The sequence below is a fragment of the Asparagus officinalis genome, chromosome 3 (assembly GCF_001876935.1).
Source record: "Asparagus officinalis chromosome 3, Aspof.V1, whole genome shotgun sequence".
NCBI lineage: Eukaryota > Viridiplantae > Streptophyta > Magnoliopsida > Asparagales > Asparagaceae > Asparagus > Asparagus officinalis.
The window spans coordinates 7862942-7879211 of record NC_033796.1 but is presented as its reverse complement, the minus strand read 5'-3'; the positions used below and the strand labels follow the sequence as shown (position 1 = coordinate 7879211).

The window sequence follows — 16270 nt, the reverse complement described above, 5'->3', positions numbered from 1 at the left end:
GCGCGCTCGACCTCGCCTGTGGGCGAGCCACGACCCCGCCAGCTCGAACTCGCCTGCTCGAGTTCGCCTACAAGATCTCGCCTGCCAGAGAAGTCGCCAGCCACGAATCACTGGACCCCGAGCTCGCCTATTTCAATTTGAGCTCGCCTGACTCTGCGCTTTGGACCTCGAGCTCGCCTGACGATCGCGAGCTCGCCTGCATCGTTCCCCAAAGCTCGTCTGCGGAGGTGAGTTTGGTCTACACCCAAACTAACAAGTGTTTGGTTAGTACATTTAACAGGTTTGAAAATGCTAGACCAAAACATTTATAAAAATTTAGCGTGGGGTGTTTTTTTGTGCTAACTTGTGCTTAGTTTAGTAATTCAAAGCGATAAACTTCTTTGTCTGGCCATTACGGAGATTGAAAGAAGGAGAAATACAATAATATTGTTACCAAACATTTTATTCAGAGCCATAAACTTCATTCAAACTGATAAAAGGAAAATACAATAATATTAGAACCAACATATTACTCAAAGCCATAAACGCCATTCAAAGCAATGAAAGGAGGAATACAATAGTATTAAGGATTACCAAACACAATTCAAAGCCATAAGCTTTATAAGAAGCCATAAACTTCTATTTCATCGTCTTCATTTCTAGTACTTCTTTGTCCTCCCATTATGCAGATTGCTGCCTCATGCCATTGTTCTTAACATACTACCCATATCCGCAATTGATATGATTTTCAAACCCTCTCGCCTTGCAATTTTCACAAAGTTTTGGCAAACGAGCCACCGAACCATCACTTTCATCCACCCATCTCATATAGAACTGCATTAGGCCTTAACCCTACGAGGATACTGATGTCATTTGACGTTTCTGTGTGTCCATCTCTTTTCAATATGCTCTTTTCCACGTACTTTAAAGGGAACATATGCTTAGGGCGTGTGAAGTCCTCAACCTTTGAGGAACGATCTATGAGAGCCATTCCTGTCCAAACGGGCCGTCCCGGCCCGCCTGGGTTTCTAGGTTCGGGCAGGGCAAAATGCCTAGTCTGAGCCCGGACCCGAAGGGCCTAGGCTAGGCCAACCCTTCCCTTTTTATCCTTTTTCATTTTTTTACAAAAAAATAAAAAATACTAAATGTTTAGATTTTTTGTTAAAAAATATGAAAATTTACGATAATTAAAATATGAGAAATTTTAACAAAAAGTTAATATTATTATTAATTACTTACAATTATACAATTTGCAAAGATCAGAGAAATTAAAATGATAAAGATATTTTTTATTACTAATCATTAATAATTATATCTTTTAGAAATTAGCACATCACAATAGATGAGTACATCTCAACTAGGTTGGTACCTGCTCATCTATATTACCATCATTACAACTCTTTCTAAAATAATTTATCATAGATTTATAGTTAAAAAATAAAAGTTCCAAATTACAAATTGCTTTCTAATCTTTATCTCCGATCGTTAACTCATTAAGTCTATCTTCAATACTAACTATTCAGTCGATGCATTGAGTTCTCTTCTCATACCTTCACCAATCTTGTAGGCACATTACAGCCTGTATGGTAGAAGAATCTAGTGATGTTATGTGGTCATTGATCAAAAGCCCTGAAGTGTTGAAGGTGGATTCTGAAGCTAACTCTAGACACATGCACTGTTAGTAAATCACGAGTCATGATAGAAAATATATGATATGAAATTGTTCAATATACTTTTCACCATTGTAAAATATCAAAATCAATATTATTTTTTGAGGTTTAACTAAAGGTGCAGCTACATATTGTTCAATTTCAAAAATTTTCCTTGATGATGATCTTGATCATGATCCACAGTTACTACTAGTTAGCCTCTCTATCACTGATTGCTTATTAAAAAACTTATATTTGCCTTGTCTTAAGCTTGTAGATGTAGGTTGAGGTGTACTTATACATATCTACCTATATATTCATCAAATAATCTTTAAAAATAATATTTAATAGTGTTATGATAAGTAAGAGCAGTAATAGTCTGACTATTATCATTGTCTATTATCATTTTCATATATAAAGAATTTAACAAACTTTGAAGGCTAATATCATCCAAGCATGAATCAACAAGAAGTCCCAAACTAAAAATAATATGAATAGGTCTAAACTATTTATTATATTTACTTTCCATTTCAAAAATCATGTTTGAAAAATAATTATTTATGAGATAAGTATTAAAAAGTTTAAAAAAATTAACACTTGTAAAGCAGCTTGAGTAAAAATTGGATAATAACTATCAGATAATAACATAGTAGCTTGATAAAAAACTTGTAGTATCCCTTTTACACAACTTATAATTGCTCATTCATCATCAGTTATTCTATACATAATGCCAAAGCTAGAACTAGAAGTATAGAAAGAAATAAAATTATTTATAATTTTTTTATACTCTATTGATACATTTAATATTGCATAGGTGGAATTCCACCTGTGATCAACATCTTTTAGAATTAACTTAGGGTTTATATTTTTTCTTCTACACAATTGTTTTCATCTTTTAAGTCTTTGTTCAGAAGCATTATGAATATAAGCTATGCCTAACTTTTTCTATCATTGGTTTAATTTTATTAAATGCACTTTGAATAATTAAATTTAAAATATGAGACATGCATCTAATTTAAAAAAATATCACATTGACATGACAATAATAAAGATGATTTGATATGATGTACAACTACATTATTATTACTTGCATTATCTAGTGGAAAAATATTTTTTCAGTAATTTCTAATTCTAAAAGTTCTTCCATTATTAAATTTGCAATATTTACACTAATATGTGAATTTTTAAATAAAATAAAAAAACAACTCTTTTAAATATTTGTCAAATGTCATCAATCTAGTGTGTCATGATACATAAATAACCAGTTTATGCTCTAGATATTAAAATATCAGACGTTAAAGAAAATTTACAGTTCAAGCTTTGAAAATACGAACATTATTTTTGCTATTTTCTTGGTGATAATATTTTTAAATAATCACATTGATAAGATTGACGAAAATTTTTTTTTTTTGAAATGCAAGATAAAAATCATCTCTAATCATATCTTCAAATTCATTATCTTCTACTAATTTAAAGGAAAGTTTTTAAGAATAATAAACTTGATGTATGCTCTGACTTTAATTGCGTCGTAGTTCTATGAATCGACGCTACCGTAGTCCGTAGGTAGATGGTTGAGAGAGCATAGATTGGCGAATGTCTCCTTAAGACATTGCTTGCGCTCTGTTGTGTTTTTCCAAATGACATTTGGGGTGGTTAGTGCCTCTCTTATGATGAGCTTCAAAGATATGGTCGTAAAACACACATTTGGCCTTTTAGGTGAGAAGTTTATCGTGTTGATCCATGGTGACTTTTATCTTCTTAAAGAAATTTCACACATCAAATCTCGACCTTTTATAAGCTCTAAATATTAGATAATCGCCATCGGATTCAAGATCAACATCGGTAGTAAGAGGAGTAAGACTCATTTTGGTATTAGGAGTTGGATTTTGCTTTCATAATCGAAGGAGGAAGCCATTGCAATTAGAGAATAAGAGAGTATAATGTTGTATTAGAGAGAATAAGAGAGAATTAGAGATTAGAGAGAAGTAAATGAGTTTTGGATGAGAAAAGTAAATTAAAATTCTCTCTATTTATAGAAGTAGTCCCCTGGCCAAGTGACTAAATTTCCCTTAAATTTTGGTCTTTTTTGACCGTTTTAGGGGTATTTTGTTCGTTTAACAAAGAATAGCCATTACTGGCTATTTAATCAGCCCGAACCGGACTGGACCGGGCCAAACCCGATCGAACGACTAGTTTTTTAGCCGTTGGATTGTGCGGGGTCTGGGCCACCTGGTCCAAATTCGGGCCAGGCCAAGCTTCTTAGCCCGGCCCGGTCCAATGGCTATCTAGCCCAGTCTGGGTCCGAGGCGGGTCGGACCTGGACTGGGGCTCTTCGGTTTGGTCATATTTCTACCCGGGCTCGGGTCGAGCTTCGGTAAACCAGACGCTGGCCCGGAGCCCGGATTTCTGGTTTTTTTCTGGGTCCGGGCCGAGGGCTGGCCTAGCCCAGTCGGGCTCAGGCCGGATACCGGGCTAGGTACGGGCCGGTAGGTGCAGGTCGATAGCCCAAATGGATACCCCTAGTGAGAGCCAAACCTGTCTTGGTTTTTTCTTCAGCAGATACCCTAGTTGATAAACCATTCTTAATCTCTTGCATAAAGCCATCAAGACCAATTAGTCTGAACATATTAAAAGAACTGAAAAACAAGAGATATTAAGTGAATAAATATTATCGGAAAGCATATCTGAGGATTCATGGGAATCCAGCATCCTTGAAGGCATTGCATTATATATAGAGAGAGTTAGAACATGTTTGTGTTGCGCGCAGCGAAAATTTCAGCAGCACTTCGGCACAACAAGAGAGTCAAATCGCAATAGGAAATCTTATTTCACAAAGAAAACAAGAACCTTAAGCAAAATATCTCAACCAAGTGAGATATCAGCTCTTCCTCTCATCAGTTCTAGGACTGACCCGTCGAGGGAACCTAAAAGCTATTACAAATCACACAAATAGCGAGACAACCAATTTTACGTGGTTCGGGAAGTAGCCTACGTCTACGGGGCAAGGAGGGGGGAGATCTACTATTAGAGGAAGAAAATACAACTAGGGTTTACAATCACACAAGCTAAACCCTCACACAAACTCTTAAATCTCTCACAAAGGAGATGCCAAAAAACCCTCTCAAAAGCCGCTGCAATTTTTCTCTTCGTCAGCCGACTTTTCTCCTTCGGTTTTCCCTAACTGCTGCTTGCATGCAACCATTTTTCCTCTGCTCTTTGCACGTCCTCTTTTGCACGCCTATCGAAACCCTAGAAGCTAGAATTTTATAAGCTGGAAGCGGACAAACTCGGGTGGGCCTACTAATTGCGATTGTGGGCGTCTGTCTCATGCCATCTATGTGTCTCATGCCATCCTCACGTGGAAAAGGGTCACCTTGTGACCTTGTGGCCCCCACTCAATTTATTTTCTCACAATTCTTCACCTCGGCAAAGTTTTTTCAAAACTGAGTCTATACCAAAGCAACCAAATATCCCACTTGTTGTGTCCAATACGAAGTGAAGTAAATTCCACAACAAGTCGAGAACCCGAACGAGAGTCCCAACAATCTCACCCCTATCAAAATCAACCAATCCAAACCGGCTGCATCTGAAAGACTGCCCACGTATCCTCTTGCCTAAGGAATCAAGCCAAACGTAGTTCACCCAAATAGTCGCCAACGGCCTCAACAATTACGAATGTGTAACAAGTTTCGACAATGATCAAACTTGTTGCTCGGAACCACCTTAGTGAGCATATCCGTCAGATTATCATTCGTGTGGACTTTCACAATCTGCACATCTCCATCTTCAAGAATATCTCGAACGAAGTGATAACGAAAGTCAATATGCTTCGTCCTCACATGAAAAATCTGATTCTTCGCCAAATAGATAGCACTCATGCTATCACAATGAATAGTGACGGACCTCTGCGATATACCAAGTTCCTCCAAAAGTCATCGAAACCAAATAGCCTCCTTCACAGCATCTGTAACTGTCATATACTCTGTATCCGTCATAGACAAAGCCACCGTCGACTGTAAGGTGCATCTCCAACACACCGGCGTACGGGTCAAAGTAAACACATACCCCGTAGTAGACCGGTGCTTATCCAAATCCACGGCATAATCTGAATCAACATAGCCAATGCATAACTGCCCACATGTAGTGTCCCGCTCATAAACTAAACCAACATTGAGCGTACGTCGAATGTACCTCAAAATTCATCTCACGGCGTCCCAATGACCCACTCCTGGATCGTGCATGTATCTTGAAACCATACTCACCGTCTGTGATAAATCCGGCCTCGTACATACCATCGCATACATCAAGCTCCCAACCGCGCTCGCATATGGAGTCTTCGGCATCAACTCTCGATCTTTAACTGACTTTGGTGAAAGACCAGCTAAAAGCTTCAAATGGGCTCCCAAATGTACACCAACTGGCTTCGTATCCATGCTAATATGGAATCGCTATAGTACCTTCTTCAAATAAGCTACCTGTGTCAAACAAATTCTCCCCTTCTTCTTATCTCTGACGATTTCCATCCCTAGAATGCGCTTCGCCTCGCCCAAGTCCTTCATCTCAAACTCATTTGAAAACTGAACTTTCAACTCATCTATCGTCGACCTGGAAATAGAGGCAACCAACATGTCATCGACATAAAGTAACAAATAGATGTACGTACATCCTTTCAACTTGCGAAAATATACGCAAGGATCAAACTGGCTCTGAGTGTACGAATGACCAATCATAAAACCATCATATCGTCTATACCACTGTCGAGGAGACTGCTTCAAACCGTATAGCGATTTCTTCAACCTGCAAACTAACTTATCTTTCCCTGCAACTCGGAATCTCAATGGCTGAGTCATATATATTTTTCATCAAGATCACCATGAAAAAATGTCTTCACATCCAACTGATCTAACTCCAAACCATACTGTGCCACCAAAGCTAGCAAAATCCGAATCGAAGAATGCTTCACCACCGGAGAGAAAATCTCATTTATAGTCAATACATTCCTCCTGTGTATAGCCATTCGCAACCAACTTAGCTTTGAACCTCAATGGAGTGCCCTCAATGCACTCCTTCTTCGTGTATACCCACTTACAACCAATTGCCTTTCGCCCCTTTGGAAGCTCAACAAGCTCCCATGTATCGTTCTTATGAAGAGATTCTATCTCCTCCTGCATAGCCACCTGCCACGAATCAGCCTTCGAACTTTGATCGGTCTCTCTGAATATAGTAGGCACCAACTCATCGATACTCTCCACCGGAAGTGCATACGCAACTGTGTCGGCATACCGTGCTGGCATTTGTATGTTTCTCTTCTGTCTCCGAACCGCAATCGAATCCTGAACCTGAGCCGTCGGTCACTGATCCTGCACATCAGTACTCGTATCCCCCGTGTCATCGTCGTGCTTGCCTGGCGTCACCTCAGTCGGCACTCTAATGGATACTGTATCATCTGGACAATGTGGAGCTGCATCGATCTCCACCATCTGCGATATCTCCTCAGTCGGGTCGCTCTCCACTTGATGAGAGCTAGAAAACTTCAAGATAGAAGCCTCATTAAACGTGACGTCCCTACTCAGCATAATCTTCTTATCAACTGGATCCCAAAGCTTGTATCACTTAACACCACGCTTGAATCCTACAAATATAACCTTCCTAGCTCGAGGTTCCAATTTACCTGTTCTCACATGATAAAATACAGGGCACCCGAATACCTTGAGCTGGTCATAGTCGTGTGCTGGCTATCCCGACCACTTCTCTATAGGGGTTTTCCCTTCAATCACAGATAAAGGCAGCCTATTAATGAGGTGGCTCGCATATGTAAGTGCCTCAGCCCAAAAGATCTTCTCCAAACCACTTTGTGACAATAAGCATCAGACCTTCTCCAGTAAAGACCGATTTAGCCTCTCTGCCACCCCATTCTGCTGCGGTGTATGACTAACCGTAAAGTATCTCTCTATGCCCTCGTCTCGACATAGCTGCTGAAAGGGGTCTGAAGTATACTCGTCGCCGTTGTCGAATCGTAACGTCTTGATCTTTCTCCCAGTCTGCAGTTCCAATCTCTTCTTCCACTCCACGAATATATCTAGGACTTCACTCTTTTTTGTCATGGTGTACACCCAACATCGCCTAGAATAGTCATCAACGAACATGACGAACCAATGTCGACCACCAAGTGATGCAGTCTTGATGGGACCCCAAACATCTGTGTGCACGTAGTCCAGGATGCCCCTCGTCTGATGAATGGCAGTCCCGAACTTCACCTTCGTCTTCTTGCCAAGAACACAGTGCTCACAGAACTCAATCATCAAATGAACTTTGTTCGCGGCTGATGGCTTCTCATACATGTTTGAGAGTGCTGCCATAAGACCCGCCATGGTCTTCTCCTTCGCTATGTTGAACGCAACATTGCGAGTTAACGTCAATCTGATAACTCTGAGGGCTTGTCTATCTAGAAGGTTCCACTCATCTGCCTTCATAGAATCTGGATCTTTCTCCCAGTCTGCAGTTCCAATCTCTTCTTCCACTCCACGAATATATCTAGGACTTCACTCTTTTTTGTCATGGTGTACACCCAACATCGCCTAGAATAGTCATCAACGAACATGACGAACCAATGTCGACCACCAAGTGATGCAGTCTTGATGGGACCCCAAACATCTGTGTGCACGCAGTCCAGGATGCCCCTCGTCCTATAAATGGTCGTCCCGAACTTCACCTTCGTCTTCTTGTCAAGAACACAGTGCTCACAGAATTCCACTTTATCACTATTGGCTCCCTTCAATAGCCCCTGCTTGCACAGCGCCTGCAGTGACTTCTCGTCTGTGTGCCCTAACCTATAATATCAAATCCTACTCATGTTCGCCTCTGAAATGGCCGAAGCAACCTGGCCAACCTCGGTGCTTCCCTTCAGATGTTACAAGTTCCGACTGCGGACTCCCTTCATCACCACTAAAGATCCATTAGTAACCTTCGCTACAGTATTTTCAAAGGTCACCTTGAATCCCTTCGCCTCCAAAGCTCCAACAGAAATAAGATTCTTCTTCAGCTGAGAAACGAATCTCACATCCTTCAATTCGCGGACTACTCCATCGTGCATCCGAATCCGCACGGTACCTATCCCACAAATGCTACAGGATTGATCATTTTCCATGATAATAACACCCCCATCGAGTCTCTCGAACGATGCAAACCAATCTCGCCTAGGGGTCACATGATAAGTAGCGTCGGAATCAAGCATCCAATTTGATGCATCCAAGTGGTTCACCTCCGAAGTAATCAATAGAGAAAAGCTTGAATCATCGGAATTATTGTTTTTCGCAACGTTCACCTCATTGGCCTTTGGGCCTTTTTTCTTGCTATTTTTCTTCTCTTTGATCTTTGGACAATCTCTTTTTCAATATCTCTGTTCCTTGCAGAATGCACATTGGTTCTTTCTTAACTGGTGACGACCTCTTGACTTTGACCTTCCTCTATTACCACCTTTCGGATATGAACTTCTACCTCTCGTCGATAATGCCTCTTCTGAAGTACTAGCGCGAGAAGTCTCATTGTTCTTCCTCAAATCATAATTCGTCAAAGCGTTAGTTACTTCACTATAGTTGATAGAAGATCTCTCATTCAACAAAATGAGCACAAATGTGTTATACTCCTCATCCGGTAAGGAGCCCAATAAGATAATAGCCTTGTACTCATCTGAAATCTTCTCATCAACATTTGCCAAGTCCGACAACAACTTAGTATAGTTGTTCACATGCGCCGCTAGTGAGGTGCCTCTGGACATCTAAAATCTGAAGAGTCTTAGCAGCAACTGCAACCTGTTCTCAACACTCTTTGTGAGATACTTATTGTTGAGAATTTCCCACATCTTCATTGCAGACGTCACTCCAATCACATCATATTTCAGTTCCTGTTCCAAACATGACCTGATCACCCTACACGCGTTCCTATTCATCTTCTCTCATATTGCCTCATCATATTTAGGTGGCGTCTCGTGGATCATGATAGTCTCTTCCAGATTCTGAGCATTGAGCGCATCATGTACTTCACCACACTAATCTTAGTGTTCTGAAAACCAACTTGTATTGTACTCGCCATCGACTTGCTGCTTTCACCTTCTTCTCCCATTGCAAACTAACTCTAAATTGTAGAGAAAGAACAAATTTGATAGAAATTAGGAACCACCCAACTGAACCCTAGATCGGATTCTAAATAGATCTCCTATCCACACGAGGAAAGCGAAATCTCCAACGGCAACTCCTAATGCTATCTCCACCGAAGCCTAGAACTCCAAGAACCAAGCTTCACACAAAATCTTCCTCTACCAAACTCCAAAACCCTAGATCTGAAATCTTCCTCACAGTTTGAAGTTTAAACTATTAAGAGAGCGTCCAAGGTATGTTCAGGTAATAGAAGATGTTGAACATTTGCCCTAAGATTAAATAACACAATTTCTTTTAAAGTATATAAACAGCACCAATCTCCAGTAAACAATAAGTCAGAAGGTAAACGAGTGACAAAAAACTTTTGAACTAGGGTGCTAACAATCAAGTTAAGATACATTTTCAGTTACTATAAGAGGGGGATGTAACCTCTCCACGTCTTCTTCTTTCATGCTTAGACACATGATTCCGTGTGTATGTTTTAACCTTAAAAGCCATAGCTTCTGGTGCAACATTTGATGCAGCTATTATAAGATCTTCCTCATTCTCCCTCCCTATCTTCATCGTCTATGACAATGACGAGCTGAAATACATCCAACATCTGCCTTGAAGCACAAACAATATATCAGAAATCAATCAAGAATCCAACAATTATGTATACTAACCCTGCCCCGACGAAAATCTTCAACGGCTTCTGGGATTGAGGACAACGCTTTAGAAATATCATATGTTGCTGCCACCCCTGCTACATTTGTACTCACTGCAACTTCATATGCTTGAAGCATGCTTTCAACTGATGTATTTTCATCTATATTAACAGGATTATTGGGACAGGAGAGGATGTTACCATCGCGGGGCTTTGCTATTTTTTTCAAAATCCCCAGCTCTTTGCCAAGCGAAACATGTTACTCTCTTGAGGCTGATTGTTGTCACATTAGAAGATACGCATAGTACTCACAGAAAAAGGGTTAATAAGTTGCGAAGTCCGTACCTTCTCAGTGGAGTTATACCCCCTGCGATGAGAATGCATTGAGTTCAAATGCACATGCATAATGCACGAGACGAAAATGGTACAGGTATAAGTTAATGGAATTAAACTAAAAGATGGAGAAAATATGCGTTGTTTTTATGATACATAAAAAGTGTATTATAAATGATATGGAATAGAGTTCTATCTAAGGGAATATTTGCAATGTAGTAGTATTTTGTAGTATATATATTTGTCGTCACCCATTAATTTTTTTTGCCTGCATAATCCTCAAAACCTGCCATATTTGCAGATTTACCTTTCAAATCAATATATAGCCAGCTATTTACCTTCTAATTCTTTCGCTTTGAACTTGAATACCCCTCTCTTTTGAGCGTAATTAAATACTATACTGATTGCTGAGGGGACTAGAATGTCATTTTCTTTTTATGAGACTCAAATTAAAACTACTTGCAGAAATAATGACAAGACAAACTGATGACGGACAATTTTTGAGTTGAGACTTGTTTTTTTCAATTCCCATGTGATAAGGAAAAAAGATGGTGAAAATATAAACAAGAGAGGAATTAGAGCTTACTGTGAACAGGAGACTCTGAATGGAGAAGAAGAAGCAACGACAAAAGCCATCACTCCTGTTTAACAGATTAAACTTAGGCCCTGCCTAACACCCGTTTGGAGCTGCCTTCATGATCATTCACTGCCAAGCCTACCATTTCAATAAAATATTACAACATATTGAACTAATAAAGATAAAAGTTATTTATGTCAAAAACTTAATTTTGTGGGTTAGGGTGGATTCGGGAGAGCTTAGGGCCTCTCAATCCTTTTTGATGGCTAATCACTTTGAGCAGAAAAAGATTCATGCATAAATATGAGACGTTAGTGATGATCTTAAGGGAGAAAAATGTATAAAAGAAGTAGTTTTTAGGGTTCTCTGTCATAGAGAACACGATATCTTCATGCAGAAGACGATTTGCATATTTATAGTGAGCTGAAAAGAGTTTTTTAGGTAACTTCACGCTGGTCCATGTAGTCGGCTTAGTCAGTGATACTTTACACACGTCGGTATTGGGTGGTTTGAGTCATCCTTACGTTTAATGCGACGGCGACATAATGACTACAGTGCTGGCATGGCCTGAGAAGTCATTATGACTTGACTTCGGCGAGGGAGTAATGATAGCTCTGGCCATGCATTTAATGCGACAGTGACTAGCTGACGTTGCTGGGAAAGACGAAGCAGATAAGTTTCCGCGTGGTTCAAGATGCGTCACCGGGTCTGAGTAGAGACACCTTTCGTCTCGGTCCTTCAAGAGAGTATGAGTGGGGATGCTTTTCGTCTTTGGTCCTCTGGGAGAGCCCGAGTGATGACACATTTCATCTTAGGCTTTTGAGAGAAAGCCCGGTGAGGACTCCTTTCGTCTAGATTCTCAAAGAGCTTTGAAGAGGGGATCCGGCATTCTCGAGACCTAGGTCAGGTTGGTGTTATAATGCTTAAGTTGGCTAATCGAGACGTGTATCGTCTTCTTAAGAGTAGGTTATACTTAGCGACCTACTTAGCAATTTCGGTGATACAACAAAAGCCAAGACTTGAAAACCTTTGTATATGCATTAAATTAATCTTAACCACTCAAGAAAAGGCTTAACTTTCACTTTGATACCCTAAAGTTTATCCACTTTTGCACTTTGATATTCCAAACTATCTTTTAACAATTGATACCCCCAAAGTTCAATCACATTTCACTTTGATACTCTATGGATACCCTAAATTAATTTCAAACAAATTTCACTTGTTACCGTAGCCTGGATCCATTTAGATTTCTACGCAAGTAGCAAATAAAGATCAACATGATTTGGTATGTAAAACCCTTACCTATCTTATATATGCTAAAATCGAATAAAAATGAGAAAAATATGGATATGGTTATGTGAAACAAATAATAAGGATATCCACATAGAAATAGGGTGGTTTGTTCCATGTATAGAAGAAGTAAAATCTCCAAACTAGCCCTTAAACTACCCCTACATGACATTGATCACATCCCTTTCTATGGGAGAGTTCTTGTAGGGATTTTTAGATCTCGCAAAAACCCCCAAAACACCACCAAACGCAGTAAATAAAATCACACAAGATTTAACGTGGAAAACCCTCAACATGGAAAAACCACGGGATCAAAATCAATCCACTATCATCTTCAAATTATAATTTTTTGCACGGACAAAGACCGCCAAACCCTCTCTTACTCTTTCTCTCTACACTTCTTCTTCTTCTTCTCATTCTTCTTTTTCCTCTAACAATATAAAGGGATATATATAGAGAAACCAAAACTCTATCTCTAGCCTAACTTCCTAATTAGAATATGATTCAAACTCTCAATCATGATGGAACCCAAACTCCTAATCATGATAGATCCCTAACATTATCTAATTCTCATGAAGTTATACAAAGAATTAAAAACTCTATCCTAACTTGGAGTTTGAGTAGATACCCAACAGTTCTGACATAATTGGACTCCAAAATAGATGTGCTATCATGGGTAAGACTGAAAAACATGTTGCATAAAAACCTTTTTTAAATCACCTGAATTTTCAGATCAAAATAAATCAACTTGTTAAGACACATATAAAAACTAAAGCTGAATCTACGGATCACAGAAATTGATCTTAAATTTACGAGAATAACTTCAAAATATTTTTAATCGACTGATTGGTACATGCATTCAGATACGTATCTGGATATTCTGTTTATATCTGTATTCTTACCTATATAACACCAAAAATTAAAAACATTATACATGTTCATAGCCATATCTCTCCACGATATAAGTGTTTAACAATCGTACGTAAATCCTACCGTGCAAATATATTCGATATATGCACGTTGCAGACTCGCGAGTCCTTGTCGTCCCCAGTTAAATTTTCGTGGGCTTGGAGGCCGCACTTTCAACGTCTGGGCCCTATTAAGGGCATCTAATGCTTTGGATCCAACCCGGCCCATTTGGTCCGCACGTAAATCTAATCTTGTGTAGGACAACAGCGTACGCACCCCAATCCAGTACTGAAAAGCCCAGGCCACAGAAAACACCTTTGGCCAACGGATTCAACGGAATCCCTTCCGTCCTACGTGGCCCAATCGCAATCCTCCTGACGATGTGCTCTAAGCACCCGTCAGCGCCACCGACCCAAGGCTGACCCAGGAATGCATACGCTGCCCGAGGCGAGCGCGCCTCCATCCGTAGCTGGTGAGCCAGCATCGACACGTTTCCTCCTCGCTCCCTGCCCGCCAGAACCCGCTGTTTCACGTGTTCATTCTGCGTGTCCTCGGGCGACGCCCCGTGTCATAGGCTTACCGGTACGACGCAGTGCAGACCCCACAGACTGCAGTCTCCTTCACCTGGCCGGTGACAGACCGCATACTGTCGCCTCTAATTAGCATAATCCCGGCGCCGCTTACCGGGCCCTTTTGCTCCAGGTTCTCTCTCCATTTTCCCTCGCGATTTCCGTCCAATCTCTCCCTGACATGGAGAGCTCCGCCCTCGCTCCGCCGCTTCCCGTCACCGCTCCCTACTTCTCACCGCCCCCTCACCCTCGATCTCCGCCGTCCCTCCCCTTCCTCCGCTCCCCGCCTCAATCTCCACCCTCCGCTCCGCCCTCACCTCAGATCACGTCACCTCACTCCAATCCAAGCCGCCTCTCTTCCTCCGAACCCTCGGAGGTGGTAACCTCACCGCCTCCTCCCCTCCTCCTCAAAATCAAGGCGCCAAGCCCCTCCCTCTTTACTTTCGCTCGCCATTGGCCTCGGCGTCCGCTTCCTCGTCCCCAAACCCATCGAAATCTCGTCCAAGCTTGGAACCTCCTCTCGATCTTTCCTCTCCACGATCGCCGGCCTCGTCCTCAGCCCTCTCCCCGTCGGCGCCTGGGCGTTTCTCGGCCTCACCGCGGCGGTCCTCACCAAAACCCTAACTTTCGCCGCTGCGTTTGGGGGCTTTTACTAAATGAGGTGATCTGGTTGATTGTGATCTCGTTTTTCTTTGCGCGGGTTTTGTGAAGACGGGGTTAGGGGATAGAGTGGCGACTTACTTTGTGAAGTGGCTTGGGAAGAGTACGCTAGGGTTGAGTTATGGGTTGACGATTAGTGAGGCGATGATTGCGCCGGCGATGCCGAGTACTACGGCGAGGCTGGGGTGTTTCTTGCCGATTATTAAGAGTTTGGCGATTGCTGCGAGGGAGTTCGCCAAACGATTCAACGTCGAGGAAGTTGGGTCGTTTCTTGTGCTGTCGCAGTTTCAGGTGAGGTCATTTCCTTCGCCAGTAGCTGACTTTTTATTTGTCAGTTTAATACTTGATTATTTCATTTTATTTAAATGAGAGGATTATGTTCTGTAACATTAACGTGAAAAAGATTTAATTTTGATAGGGTTGTAATATTTAACAGTAGTGGCTACAACATAAAAGTCAATTCTATTGCTAATTGTTTATAGATTGATTGAAACTTGACTTTTCATTTGTGAACTAGCATTATCGCCCGTGCAAGAGGCATAAAACTTTTTTAATAAATTCTTATATCTCAAAATGCATCAGAGATTCGATTATAATTATAATGTAATGATATCTTAAATCTAAGAAAAAAATATTTTTTTAATCCTATAGGGAAGGATAAGGTTTTTAGCATCTATTAATATTATTTGTATATGTTCTATTTTATTTTATTTTATTGTTACAAAATTAAATGCACGTTCCTAATGCACAAAACTTATAGTTTCTAAAAAAATATTTATATTTTATATTCTTTGGCTTTTTGTATGTGTGTGTGTGTGTGTGTGTGTAAAAGGAACTTATAAACTTATATTATATACCTTTTAAATCTTAAATATAATGGATATGTAACTATATGGGCTCATATCATATGTTCATGGAGTATGATATAGAACATTCTCGAAAACCAAAAGAAGAGAAAGATAAGAAAGACAAAATGTTTTATATCTATATATAGAATATTCTAGAAAACAAAAGAGAGAGAATGGAAAACAAGAAAGAAGCCTCTTATTAAATTAAATTTTTGCCCTTCCAAGTACTGTCGAAAATGAGAATATGTCCACTCATCCAAATTTTGGATTACCCCCACTTGGTTTTTTATATAGTAGTATAGATTATAAAATTTATTTAGTACCTAACTCTGTTGGATTTTTTTTTAAATTTTGAAAAGCTTATTGCATTTGATTTTAAGTGAGAGGATTATGTTCTGTTACCAATTACTGAGAAAAAGATTTAATTTTGATGGGGCTCTGATATGTTACAGCACACAAAGAAGGAAATTTGGATGGCAAATGATTTTATTTTCCTTTGGAAATGAGCTGCATATTCTTATGGAATGGAAAAATAGAATTCATGTAACCGACCCCAAACATTTGGGATAAAGGCTTGGTTATACTTGTTGTTGTTGGTGGTGGTGGAAATGAGCTGCATGTTCTTATGATCTGCTGGTTGCATTGAGGGAAAAT

At 40.2% G+C, this 16270-nt stretch overlaps 1 long non-coding RNA gene across 1 annotated transcript in view; it reads left to right on the top strand.

The window, feature by feature from the left end:
* Nucleotides 1-11026, top strand: part of LOC109832056 — a 17864-nt gene extending 6838 nt beyond the window's left edge. The window contains exon 2 of the long non-coding RNA XR_002244625.1: nt 10605-11026. This is a non-coding gene — a long non-coding RNA (uncharacterized LOC109832056). The remainder of the gene's footprint in view (nt 1-10604) is intronic.